Below are 12,116 nucleotides of genomic sequence, written 5' to 3'. Positions count from 1 at the left end.
AGGAATAACTAAGTTGGACTTCCAATGTCTCTTACCTTCCCAAAAGTTTACTTTACAGTATTTATTTATTTTAATTGCCATTTAAATTATTTGTCATATCTACTCTTCACTCTCAACCCCGATTTTACAACCTCCATAACCAATAATAAGAACATACTTCCATGCAGTTCCTTGAGAAGACGACCCGAGGTTTAATTACTCAGTTATCAATTTTAAAGGGGTTTATTACTTGTGACAACCAAAAATGTTTATATGAAAGGACTTTTGAAGGTTTAGAAACTATACTTGCAAGGAGGATTTATCCGCAAATTTCTAGACCACGCAAAAGTTCTCTCATCAAAATGGCGCCGTTGCCGGGGAATTGCAAACGTGTGCCTTATTATTGGTTATTGTAAATATTTTATTTTTGCTTGTTTATTTATTTTTATTTTCGTTTTTATTTTTACTTTTTCTTAAGTTAAGAGGTTATTGGTTTTTATTTTAAACTTTTTATTTTATCTTATCTTATTTCAAAAATTCAAATTTCAGAAATTCAAATTTCAAAATTTAATTTTCAAATTCAAAATTTAAATAACCTTTTAATTTAAATTTGTTTTTATTTTCATTTTTAATTTTATTTTGCTACTATGAACTCTCACCCCTTTGGCTATGAGTCTGGTTACAATTATGTTGCAGGAAGAAGAAATTACAATGAGAACAGGCATCAAGGTTGGAACAATCAAAGATGGGAGGAGCCACAAGGATTTGATCAACCCTCATGGCAACAACCACCTCCAGTGGACTATCAACAACCACCACCATATGCCTATGAACCCTTTTCTCAACATGACTTTGGACCACCATACTCACAAGCCCCTTTCCACCATTCACCTCCATATGACCCTAACCCACATCCACCATACCAACCATCTTATGAACCAAATGAACCATACATAGATCCACTCCAAACCTCCATGGAGAAAGCACTTGCCAATCTAAACTCTACTATACAAGCTCTCGTCGCCCAAATCAGACCACCAAATACCTTCAACAATCAACCCTCAAGCTCTAGTGTACTTCCTTTTCAACCATAGAATGATCTCTCCATCCCATCACCACCATCCATGGAAGAGCACCCACATCCATCAATCCAAGAGCAACATGATCCCAATGATGCTAGTGACATGGAACAAGAGAGAAGGGATCATCTTCGCGAATCCATACTTCATAAGGAGCTAGAAGAGGCCCTAAAGGTGAAGGTAGTAAATACCCTTGAAGATGAAAGAACAATTGAAAGGAGTTGTCATGGAAAGCAAATCATCAAGGATGAGTACGATTTTATATTAAAACTACTGGACAAAGCAGTAATTATTAAAGAGGAAAAAGTGGTTGAGGACTTGCGAGATGCTGAACCTCCATGGGAAAGTCAAGACATAGAGCCTCCTTCCAAGACGGTTGCATTTGATGTTGAAGAGGGTGTACAACCTCCAAGGCATATCACAGTTGAAGACTTGGAAGAGGTTGATCAAGTGATGGAGATTCAAGAAGAAGAAGCACAACCTCCCATGCCCTTGGAAAGCAATGAAGAGGAGATTGAATTGGAAGAGAGCTACCAAGAGGAAGAGGTTGAAATTAAAGAAGCTTGCAAAGAGGTGGTAGTTATCAGAGAAGAGCACAAGGGAGTGGAGCTTGCAATTCCATTAAAGATGCCTCCCCCTAAGTTACCATCATCCTTCACAACATTCAAGTGGGTAAAATTCATATCCCTTAGCTTTCTAATCCCACTTGAATATGGGCTACTGGAGACGGATGGTCAACTTAGAGCTCTTTGTGGCATTAAGAGTAAGAGGAAGATGGCCAGTGGTAAGAATTGTCAGGCAAGGTTCAACATGGTTGTGTGCTCAAAGTTTAAATGCAAAGGTTGGTATAAAGCTCAACTGAATGGGTCTAAGAAGCTGTTTGGATGTCTCAGTGAGAATTCTGATTGTTCACCACCCAAGTGGAAAAATGATGATGATCAACAAGAAGATGGGTGCAAAGGCAAGGTCTGGGACCCCGGAATTCAATCTAGAAATCAGCACTCTTGGGCCTTGTCACTTGCTTTAACTTACTTGAAGGCTTTCTGCGCCAAGTTTGGGATCCCGGAGGCCATTGAAATTACAAACATTGGTGGAGATTCCTGGATGAGTTCAAGCACAAGCCACCATAACAGGGAGCTCACCAAATGTCCAACTTAAGGACTTTAACTAAAAGTGCTAGGTGGGAGACAACCCACCATGGTAGGATCGTTCCTTTTTCATTTTTATTTAGTTTTATTTATTTTCTAGTTTTATTTTATTTTATTTTATTATATTGAACTTGGAGTTTTGCATCACATTCATATTAACACTGCATTCTTCATTTTTCAGATTATTAAAAAAAAAAGGATTTTTCGCACGCGACGCGACAGCGTCGCCGACGCGTCCGCGTCGTGTGTGCGTTGGGAAGAAAAGAATTGAATAGAGAGTCACGCGAAAGCGTGGCTGGAGGTGCGCTAATGGCACAAATTGATCCACGCGATCGCGTCACCCACGCGACTGCGTGGCTCTGAGAAGTCGACGTAAATGGGTGCATGGCAGAAAGTTGAGCTGGAGTTGGGCTGGACTCGTGCTGGAAGCCCAAGCCCTCCCACGCGAACGTGTGCCCCACGCGTTTGCGTCGTTTTCAAAAGATGGTCACCCACGCGACCGCGTCAACCACGCGATCGCGTCACCCAGATTTTTGGCAAAAAGAGTTTCGAACAGAGAGTTGTGCGACCGCGAGGCTGCACTCGTGCCAATCGCACAAAACAGGCCACGCGATCGCGTGACCCACGCGTCCGCGTCACCTGACCTTATCACGCACCACGCGACCGCGTCACTCACGCGTCCGCGTCACAAGCAGCGCACAGAATATCCAGATCAGCCAAATTTCTTATCTTTTCTTCTCTAATCCTTATTTTTCTTATCTTTTCTTATTTCTTTCTTCTTCCTTTCTTATTTTCTTTCACCTCTATTTTATTTTATTTAATTTATTTACATATATTCTTTCATTGTATTTTAAATTTGTGCATATTTTTATTTTCTTTTCTGAATTTTTTATTTTTCTATTGGTGTTAAAAAATTTTTATTCAACTGTTGCATCTTTTCTTGAATTTATTTTGGTAACTTGTTTTACACTGTGGGATTATATTAATTATCTGCCAATGCCAATCTTTTATGATACTTGCACTCCATTTGCATTGACATGAGCTTGTATTGATACTTCCATTACCCACACTCATCTCCTATACAAATTTTATACCACTGGCATGCCATGGCTTCTATTGTTTTCTCACGTACATGTTGTAGCTTCCATGTAAATGAGACCCTTATCATTTGGCATTAACACCCATATTTTATTTATTTTCTATCTTTTGGGTTACTTTTCTTCTTTTTCTCTTCTTTTAGGCTGGCCACCGAAGACGGCAAAAGGGAGACACTTCTAAAAGGGGAGACAAACAAGTCCATCTGCACATTCTTTGAAGAAAAGCATTAGTTGGAACAACCCTTCCACCTGCATATCTCAGCATGCACCGAGGACGGTGTAATTTTTAAGTGTGGGGAGGTCGATACCGACTTCCAGGGGTTAGTTACCTTCTTTTCAACACCAATATTTTCTTTGTTAATTGCTGCATTTGCATATTTAATTGCATGATTATTTGATTTTTTTTTTTTTGCATATTTTACCACTTGGTTAAAGTAATATTTTCTTTTTCAAGAAACCTTTTAAGAGTATTTCACTAATTTGAATAAAATTTAATGTTACACTTGTTTAAAGAGATATTATACTGGAACATGATTTAGAACTCGAACACACAAAACCTGTGAGATTTTGAGCCTATTTGAATTGGTTGCATTTTTCAACCAATATTTTATTTTTGATGTGTGTTTTTCTCTCTAAAATTGTGATCTTTGTCTTTCTTAATTCTATATTTCCATAATTTGATGTATGCATACACTTACATGATTGAGACCTTTGTTTCACTGAGCTTACATACCCATATAGCCTTACCTTTCATTATCCCTTGCAAACCAATTTTGAGCCTATTTTACCCCTTTGTTCTTTTTATTTAGCACATCATTAACTCTAAGTGAAAAACAATAATGTCCTTAATTTGAATCCTTGGTTAGCTTAGACTAGTGAGAGTGCTTATGATTTAAGTGTGGGAAAATTGGGTTTGGAACCAATTGGTTTAAGAATTGGGTATTATATATCTTTATGAAAATGTGAAAGAAATGTTTAGAACATGATTCGTGCATTCAATATCTTAATCATATGCATTGAAAAAAAAAAGAGAAAAAGAAAAGAAAAAAAAAGTGCAAATAAGTAAAAAGGGGACAAAATGCCCCAAAGTAAGTGAAAGCAATGCATATGTATTGTACTCGAAATTAGAATGCATGAATATGTGGAAAACATGGTTAATGGATAGTTAGATATTATATTATGATTACATGGATTGTCTAAAGTTAGGTGGCAAGTTTAAGTTAATTAAGGATTCAGATTTTAGTCCACTTGGCCAAATACAATCCTACCTTGACCTTAACCCCATTACAACCCTTAAAAGACCTCTTGATTTGTGTATTGTGCATTAAATTTATGCGGATTGTTAGATGAAGAGCAAGACTTAGAAAGCAAGGTTAGTAGAGAATTGAGAGAATCGAACCTTAAACACTTGAGTGATTAGAGTGTATACACTACCAGTGAGGGTTCGATGCTCAATTCTTTGTTCCCAGCTTTCATGAGCTATTTTCTTCTGCAAGTCTATTTGTACTTCATTTTTATGATTTGAATTAGTGAAATCCAGTTCATGTATGTTCTTAAAATATTTGTTTACTTTTAACCAAGTAGGTAGAAACATTTTGCATATAGTTGCATTCATACAGATAGGTTGCATTTCATGCATTCTACCATTCCTTTTCATCTTTATAACTTCTCTTGAGTTTAGCATGAGAACATGCTAGTGTTTAAGTGTGGGGAGGTTGATAAACCACTATTTTATGGTTTATCTTGTGCTCAATTGAGTAGATTTTATCAACTCTTTACCCACTTATTCATAATATTTGCATGGTTTTATATTTTCTTCCTGATTTTGTGCTATGATTGAAAACATGCTTCTTTGATCTTATAATTGCTTATTATTAATCCTCTCTTATTACCATTAGATGCCTTGACATGTGTGTTAAGTGCTTTCAGAGATTATAGGGCAGGAATGGCTTGGAGGATGGAAAAGAAGCATGCAAAAGTGGAAGGAATACAAGAAGTTGGAGAAATTGCTAAGCTGTCCAGCCTGACCTCTTCGCACTTAAATGGCTATAACGTTAGCTACAGAAGTCCAAACGAAGCGGTTCCAGTTGTGTTGGAAATCTAACGTTTGGGGCTTCGATTTGATATATAATATGCCATAGTTGCCCTGACGCTAGGCGACGCGACCACGTGCTCCATGCAGCCACGTCGCAGTGACGGAAATCAGCGTGTTTGAATTCTTCTCCAGCGATTTCCGGGCTGTTTTTGACCCAGTTCGCGGCCCAAAAAACACAGATTAGAGGCTATAAAGTGCGAGATTGCATTCATTCATAGAGGAGCTCGCCAATTTTTACTTTCCATGATTTAGATTTAGTTTGAGAGGGAGATTCTCTCCTCTCTCTCTTAGGATTAGGATTTAGGACTTCTCTTAGTTTTTAAGAGTGACTCTCGATCTAGGTTTAATATTTACTTTAATTTATGTTTCTATGCTACTTTTACTTTAATTCTTTTATTTGTATCTACAGATGTTGCCCAATTGGCTTATGAATTATTCCATGTTACAGATTATTATTTGAATTAATGATTATTTGAGGTATTTCAGTTCATTATTGTTCTCTTTAATTTAAGTTATTATTGCTTCCCATCTAAGGACATTTTTATTACAACAATTTTACTTTTTCCCTTTTTGGTCTTGGTTAAGAAATCAGTAACTCAACATTATTAAACTCAGCATAATTGATAATCGTTATCTTGCTAATTGAACTGAACTTCAATAATCCCAACTTTTTCTTAGGAAATAAATAGGATTCGAAGGTCAAACTAATTAGTCCATTGACTTTCCTTTACTTTAGTAAAGGTTAAATAAGTGGAATTAAGATTCAACTTTCACTATTGTTGAGAGGAATAACTAAGTTGGACTTCCAATTTCTCTTACCTTGCCAAAAGTTTGCTTTACAATATTTATTTATTTTAATTGCCATTTAAATTATTTGTCATATCTACTCTTCACTCTCAACCCCGATTTTACAACCTCCATAACCAATAATAAGAACATACTTCCCTGCAGTTCCTTGAGAAGACGACCCGAGGTTTAAATACTCGGTTATCAATTTTAAAGGGGTTTGTTACTTGTGACAACCAAAAACGTTTGTATGAAAGAACTTTTGAAGGTTTAGAAACTATACTTGCAACGAGGATTTATCCACAAAATTCTAGGCCACGCAAAAGTTCTCTCATCAACCTCCCAACACCAAACTTAGAGTTTGACAGAGGGGGCTTTGGTTGACTCTACAGTGAGAGAAGCTTTTCATGCTTCCTCTCCATGGTTACAGAAGGAGATCCTTGAGTTTTAAACACAAGGTTGTCCTCATTCAGTTGAAGGACCAACTCTCTAATGCATGGAAAACTTGTCTCTCAACAAATCTCCCTTCGGCAAGTATACCGAATTGTCGTCAAGTAAAACTCACAATAGAGTGAGGTCGAATCCCACAGAGATTAACGGATTAAGCAATCAATGGTTAATTGATTCTCCTAGTTAGACAAATCATAATGGAGTGATAAGTAACAAGGAAATGTAATTTGACAGAAAAGTAAAGAAAGCAATAAAGTGCACAAAAGTAAAATGGCAAGAAAAGTAAATGTAAGAACTAAAAATAAAATGAACATTGGGATCAAGAGATATTGCAATCCTCCGGATCAAGTTCATTCCCATCTCTTCCTCAATCAATGCACTCATTGATCTCCTTGGCAATCTTAAGTGATTGAATTACAATTTCTTGTAATTCAATCTCTCAAATCTTGATCAATAGCCAATTCCTTGGTCAATTACTCATGAGAAGAGATGAAGTATGGTCACTGATTATACCACATGCATTTCTCAAATCAAGTATTTAGAGGATTATAGTCACATATCCATCCAAACCCAATTTGGTCCAGCATGAGAAAGCATTTCTAGCTTGATCTCTTCATTCCTCTTCCAAGGTTCAGAAGAGATCCAAGTATGAATAGTTTCTTTTCCAAGATAACTACCCAATTGGATGAAGACCGAAAGCTTTCAAGTAAAATCAAGAGAAAAGAAAGAAGAAGAAGACTAAGAACTACAATTGATCCATTGAATCACAATAGAGCTCTCTAACCCAATGTAAAGAGTTAGTTGATCATTGCTCTACAAAAATAGAAAAGAAAGAAAGTGCAGAAAAGTAAAGATGAAGATAAAAACTGAAAATAAAACTTCAACATTCATAAATAAAAAGTACAAAGAAAGAAAAGGAAAAGTGTGTGAGGGAAGGGAGTCCGAAGACCCCTCTCTAATCCCTCCTTCCAGAATTCCCAGCCTTGTCTAGCCTAAGATGATTTCAATGTAAAAACAAAGGCCTTTATATAGGCTCTCCTAAATTACAAAATGAAAGCAAATTACAATTAAATGAAAATTCCTATTCTAGATGCTTCTTGTGGCCTTGATTGGTTGACAATTGTGGGCTTGCTTGCTTGAGTTTTGAAGTGGGCTTGAGAGAGAAGTGAGTCAAGTTGAGGTCTAGGTGCTAAAGTTAGTGCCAAAGTTAGCCAAACTAACGCTACAAGTGTGGCGTTAGTGTTAAAGTTATTGTGGCTAACGTTGCACTTGCTGCCCAGTTGGTGTTTTTATGGCTTAAAAGATGCCTCTTGTTTGTGCTCCAATTTCATGCCCACTATAGAGTATTATATATCGTTGGAAAGCTCTGAATGTCAGCTTTCTAACGCAACTGGAATCACCTCAATTGGACCTGTGTAACTCAAGTTATGCTCCTTTGAAGTGGACATGGTCGCTGGCATATATGCCAACGTTACTGGAAATGTTGATTGCCAATAACGCCAGCGATTTTCATGTTTCTGAAGCTCAAACTTAGTGTCCACCCCATACTATTATATATTGTTGGAAAGCCCTGGATGTCTACTTTCCAATGCCTTTGGAAGCGCATCATTTGGAGCTCTACAACTCGATTTATACTTCTTGGAAGGTGAAGAGGTCAGTTGGCCAAAATACAGGCTGATACCATGTTCATCATTATACTTTCGGGGCAGGTTTTCTCCCTCAAATTTAGTGTCAACTATGTAATGCCATATATGCTTGGAAAGCTCTGGAATCCTACTTTTCAATGCCACTGGAATCACCTCATTTGGAGTTTTGTGGCTCAAGTTATTCTTGTTTGAAGAAGGCATGGTCAAGCTGCTAGGTGGGACTTTTGCCCACGTTAACTACCACGTTAACTAAGTTAACGTGGGAGTTAACGTGGCTCTTTGTGGCTTGTGTTGGCAACGTTAGTGACAATGTTTGGTGTCACTAACGTTGTCGACAACTTTTTCTTCTTCACGTTAACTTCCACGTTAACTAGGTTAACGTGGGAGTTAACGTGGCTTCTTAGGGATATGTGGTTGCTTCCAACGTTAGTGACAATGTTGGGTGTCACTAACGTTGTCGACCACTCTTGCCTCTTCATGTTAGCTTCCACGTTAACCAAGTTAACGTGGGAGTTAACATGGCATTGTGCACTTAGGCCAACGTTAGTGACAATGTTGAATGTCACTAACGTTTGCTTCCTTTCCCCCTTTTAACGTTAGAGGCCACGTTAACTAAGTTAACGTGGACTCTAACGTGGCCACTTGTGAGCATTGGCCAACGTTAGTGATAATGTTAAGTGTCACTAACGTTGGCTCCATTTCCTTTCTTCAAAGTTAATGCCACTAACTTTTCTCACTAACGTTGTGGCTTTCCTTCCTTCCACGTTAGTGCCCACGTTAGTGTAACTAACGTGGCTCTTCTCTTCTTCTTTTGGCCTGAAATCAATCAAACAAAGTGCATCAAAGTCTTGCTCTTAATCATGGATCATGCATCATCCAATTTATCATATAATTCATGCAAAATCCTGATGAAATCATGTAAAATGCACAATGTATGCTTGAATCAAGATGTAAGTGAATATCCACCCAAAACTAGCTTATTTCCTAAGAAAATGCATGAAACTACCTTAAAAACTGTAAAGAAAAGGTCAGTGAAACTGGCCAAAATGCCCTGGCATCACTCTCCTCTGTCCACATCAATCACAGCTCTTGTTGTGGCTAGGAAGGGTCTTCCAAGGATGATGGATTCATCCTCTTCCTTCCCAGTGTCTAGGATTATGAAATCAGCAGGGATGTAAAGGCCTTCAACCTTTACTAACACGTCCTCTACTAGTCCATAAGCCTGTTTTCTTGAGTTGTCTGTCATCTCTAATGAGATTCTGGCAGCTTACACCTCAAAGATCCCAAGTTTCTCCATTACAGAGAGTGGCATTAAGTTTATTCCTGACCCCCAGGTCACACAGAGCTTTCTCAAAGTTCATGGTGCCAATGTTACAGGGAATTAAGAACTTTCAAGGATCCTGTTTCTTCTGATGCAATGTCAGTTGATCCAGATCACTCAGTTCATGGATGAGCAAGGGAAGTACATCTTCCCAAGTCTCATTACCAAATAACTTGGCATTCAGCTTCATGATTGCACCAAGGTACTTGGCAACTTGCTCTTCAGTAACATCCTCATTCTCTTCAGAAGAATAATACTCATCAGAGCTCATGAAGGGTAGAAGGAGGTTCAATGGAATATCTATGGTCTCTAATCAAGCCTCAGATTCCTTTGGTTCCTCAAAGGGAAACTCCTTATTGGTCACTGGACGTCCCAGGAGGTCTTCCTCACTAGGATTCGCGTCCTCCTCCTCCCTTGTAGGTTCGGCCATGATGGTTAAATCAATGGCCTTGCACTCTCTCTTTGGATTTTCTTCTGTATTGCTCGGGAGAGTACTAGGAGGAGTTTCAGTGACTCTTTTACTCAGTTGGCCCACTTGTGCCTCCAAATTTCTAATGGAGGACCTTGTTTCATTCATGAAACTTACAGTGGCCTTAGATAGATCAGAGACTATATTTGCTAAGCTAGATGGATTCTGCTCAGAATTCTCTGTCTGTTGCTGAGTGGATAATGGAAAAGGCTTGCTATTGCCAAACATGTTTCTTCCACCATTATTAAAGCCTTGTTGAGGCTTTTGTTGATCCTTCCATGAGAAATTTGGATGATTTCTCCATGAGGAATTATAGGTGTTTCCATAGGGTTCACCCATGTAATTCACCTCTGCTATTGCAGGGTTCTCAGGATCATAAGCTTCTTCTTCAGAAGATGCCTCTTTAGTACTGTTGGATGATTCCTTCAATCCATTCAGACTCTGAGAGATCATATTGACTTGCTGAGTCAATATTTTATTCTGAGCCAATATGGCATTCAGAGTATCAATTTCAAGAATTCCCTTCCTCATAGGCGTCCCATTATTCACAGGATTCCTTTCAGAAGTGTACATGAACTTGTTATTTGCAACCATGTCAATGAATTCTTGAGCTTCTGCAGGCGTTTTCTTTAGGTGAATGGATCCACCTGCAGAATGGTCCAATGACATCTTTGATAATTCAGACAGACCATCATAGAATATATCCAGGATGGTCCATTCTGAAAGCATATCAGAAGGACACTTTTTGGTCAGTTCCTTGTATCTCTCCCAAGCTTCAAAGAGGGATTCACCTTCCTTTTGTCTGAAGGTTTGAACATCCACTCTCAGCTTGCTAAGCTTTTGAGGAGGAAAGAACTTGGCTAAGAAAGCCGTGACCAGCTTATCCCAAGAGTTCAGGCTGTCTTTAGGTTGAGAGTCCAACCATATTCTAGCTCTGTCTCTTACAGCAAATGGGAAAAGCATAAGCCTGTAGACCTCGGTATCAACCCCATTGGTCTTAACAGTATCACAGATCTGCAAGAATTTAGTTAAGAACTGAAAAGGATCTTCTGATAGAAGTCCATAAAACTTGCAGTTCTGTTCCATCAGAGAAACTAATTGAGGTTTAAGCTCAAAGTTGTTTACTCCAATGGCAGGAATTGAGATGCTTCTTCCATGTAAATTGGAATTTGGTGCAGTAAAGTCACCAAGCATCTTCCTTGCATTGTTATTATTTTCGGCCATGTCTCCTTCCTTTTCGAAAATTTCTGTCAGATTTTCTCCAGAGAGTTGAGCTTTAGCTTCCCTTAGCTTCCTCTTCAGAGTCCTTTCAGGTTCAGGATCAGCATCAACAAGAATGTTCTTATCCTTGTTCCTGCTCATATGAAAAAGAAGAGAACATAAAAGAAAATATGGAATCCTCTATGTCACAGTATAGAGATTCCTTATGCAAGTATAAGAAGAGAAGAATGTAAGAAGGAGAAGAGGAAAAATTCGAACACAGAGAGGGGGATGGGGTTCAAATTTTTGGGTGGAGGAGAAGTGTTAGTAGATGAATAAATAAATAGAAGGAGGTGAGGAAGAGAAGAATTCGAAAATTTAAATAAAATAAAATAAAAATATTTTAAAATTAAAGTTAAAATTCGAAAATTAAAATTGAAATCAAATTAAATTAAAATCAAAATAATTAGTTAATTAAAAAGGAAATTTGAGAAAGAGGGAAGGGATTTTCGAAAATTAGAGAGGGAGTTAGTTAGGTAGTTTTGAAAAAGATAAGAATCAAATAAAAAGTAAAATGGTTAATTGAAAAAGATTTGAAAATCAAATTTGAAAAGATAAAAAGTTAGAAAAGATTTGAAATTAAATTTTGAAAAAGATGTGATTGAAATTTAATTTGAAAAAGATTTGAAAAAGAATTTTAAAAAGATTTGATTTTGAAAATTAAAGTTGATTACTTGACTAACAAGAAACAAAAAGATTTTATTTTAAAATTTAAAGATTGAACATTTCTTATTAGGCAAGTAACAAACTTAATATTTTTGAATCAATCACATTAATTGTTAGCAT

At 37.5% G+C, this 12,116-nt stretch overlaps 1 non-coding gene across 1 annotated transcript; it reads left to right on the top strand.

The window, feature by feature from the left end:
• Window positions 1-10,793: 10,793 nt before the first annotated feature.
• LOC148579640 (small nucleolar RNA R71) lies at window positions 10,794-10,901 on the top strand. The gene has a single exon (XR_015899727.1). It is a non-coding gene; the product is annotated as a small nucleolar RNA R71 (small nucleolar RNA).
• Window positions 10,902-12,116: the final 1,215 nt, after the last annotated feature.

This window comes from Arachis ipaensis, chromosome B10, assembly GCF_059453495.1.
Source record: "Arachis ipaensis isolate K30076 ecotype BB chromosome B10, ASM5945349v1, whole genome shotgun sequence".
NCBI lineage: Eukaryota > Viridiplantae > Streptophyta > Magnoliopsida > Fabales > Fabaceae > Arachis > Arachis ipaensis.
The sequence above is the reverse complement of the archived record's forward strand: the minus strand, read 5'-3'. Positions and strand labels throughout refer to the sequence as shown.